A 2500-nucleotide genomic window follows, 5' to 3' on the forward strand; every position below is an offset into this window, starting at 1 on the left:
CTATTGTACTAAATGAAATATTGACTGAATTCTAATCAAGATTCCTGTCCACACGTCGTTTTTACCCCTCAAAAGTTATATATATTCAATCTTAGCAGGATTAATGATGCGTAAAACATTCAGGTGTTAATCTAAAGGCTGGCGTCCATGCAAATGAAAAGAGAAATCAAATGATTGTTCCCCATGATCGACATCACAAAGAACGGCACCTCGATCGAGGAGTCGAACATTTATCAGACCGGATAGGAGTGCACGCTTAGTGTCAATTTAATCATATTACACAAACTACAGAGTCTAAAACATTGATGTGATTTGGGATCAGATGCTTCAGGACCATACAGACATTCTTTACATTAGAATCCAAAAAACTGATCTAGGGTCAGCTGCTTCATGACCATACAGTCATATTTGTTACATTAGACTCCAAAAAAACTGATCTAGGATCAGTTGCTTCAGGACCATACAGTCATATTCATCACACAAGAACCCAAAAATTGATCTGGAATCAGCTGCTTCATGAACATTTAGTCTTTTACATTGCATTATACTCTAAAAACTGAGCTAGGATCATGTCCTTCATGACCATACAATCATATTCTTTACATTAGACTCCAAAAAACTGATCTAGGATCAGCTACTTCAGAAACACATAGTTGTGTATGTTACATTAAACTCCAAAACACTGATCTAGGGTCAGCTGCTTCAGGACCATACAGTCATGTTTGTTACATTAAACTCCAGAAACTGATCCAGGATCAGTTGCTTCAGGACTGTACAGTCATATTCATCACATAAAAACCCCAAAACTGATCTGGAATCAGCTGCTTCATGAACACTTAGTCTTGTATATTGCATTATACTCCAAAAAAACTGATCAAGGATCAGCTGCTTCAGGACCATACAGTCATATTCTTTACATTAAACTCCAAAAACTGATCCAGGATCTGCTGCTTCATGACCATACAGTCATATTCTTTACATTAGACACAAAAAAGTAAAAAATACAACTGATCCAGGATCAGCTGCTTCAGCTGATCATATGCTATCATATGTATCATATTATTCTCAAAAACTGATCTAAGATCAGCTGCCACCTGCTTATACAGCCACATTTAACAAGTGATGTAGGATCAGCGACTCTGTCTATACAATCACATACTGTACATCAGGAAAGTAAACACACACACACACAAACAAACGATATTTTTATCCAGTGATTTTGTAATTCTGCAGCTTCATCCATCACCACTCATAACAAATTTGTAATAAAAACTGCCACAAGCCATCTTGTTATTGTTAATGAGCACTGCGCCTGTCATGTAACGCTGACAGGAACATGTGAGTGATGAGGTCTCCAAATGTGACATCTTGATTTGGGCAAATTTCACACATGCTTTATCATCTGAATCAGCCATCAGTCATATTGTTTAAAAATTACATTAATGGGCTCCGAGTCGAGTCAGAAAGAAAAAGTGTTCGCTCTCTAGATCGCAAGGTCGAAGCGTGACGATGCCACAAAATTATTTGTGTTTCTAGGTGGAAGAGATGGCTTACACTCTCTCTCTCGCTCGCTGTCAATCAAAGAGACACATATAAGATCGTATATGCGTAAGAATTCAGATAGCACTTTCCTCTGAGTGCGTTATGCAATCCTGTGAACTTGTGAAAAGCTTGACAGTGGGAGGAAATGGACTAAAAGTGGGTTATGTTATGTCACTGAACTTTCTCTGGTAAAGTGATAAAAAGAGCTGATCTCGGGTCAGGTGATTAAATAAATGTTCATCGTATCATTACTGAGTATATACTGTGTTCAGTGACTGAAAACATTTTCAAAAATTGGCATATATAAGGTGGAGAGGGACTACAATCAGTCTATGCTCAGCTGCTTCCTAATCATACAAGCAGATTTTATACTTCATTAAAGTGTTAAAAAAACTGATCCAGGATCTGCTGTAACTTTCCCATATAAAAACGTTTAACACAGTATAGAATCTAAAAACTGATCCAGGATCAGCTGTAACTTACTCTTATAATAATGTTTAACACAGCATAGAATCTAAAGACTGATCCAGGATCAGCTGTAACTTTCCCATATAGTAATGTTTAACACAGCATAGAATCTAAAGACTGATCCAGGATCAGCTGTAACTTTCCCATATAGTAATGTTTAACACAGTATAGAATCTAAAGACTGATCCAGGATCAGCTGTAACTTTCCCATATAGTAATGTTTAACACAGTATAGAATCTAAAGACTGATCCAGGATCAGCTGTAACTTTCCCATATAGTAATGTTTAACACAGTATAGAATCTAAAGACTGATCCAGGATCAGCTGTAACTTTCCCATATAGTAATGTTTAACACAGTATAGAATCTAAAGACTGATCCAGGATCAGCTGTAACTTTCCCATATAGTAATGTTTAACACAGTATAGAATCTAAAGACTGATCCAGGATCAGCTGTAACTTTCCCATATAGTAATGTTTAACACAGTATA

The 2500-nt window shown here is 36.7% G+C and overlaps 1 protein-coding gene across 10 annotated transcripts in view; it reads right to left on the reverse strand.

Moving 5' to 3' along the window:
* Window positions 1-2500, reverse strand: part of myo6a (myosin VIa) — a 108403-nt gene that overhangs the window by 50626 nt on the left and 55277 nt on the right. The gene's annotated exons all lie outside the window — the stretch shown is intronic.

The sequence above is a fragment of the Hemibagrus wyckioides genome, linkage group LG06, assembly GCF_019097595.1.
Source record: "Hemibagrus wyckioides isolate EC202008001 linkage group LG06, SWU_Hwy_1.0, whole genome shotgun sequence".
Taxonomy (NCBI): domain Eukaryota; kingdom Metazoa; phylum Chordata; class Actinopteri; order Siluriformes; family Bagridae; genus Hemibagrus; species Hemibagrus wyckioides.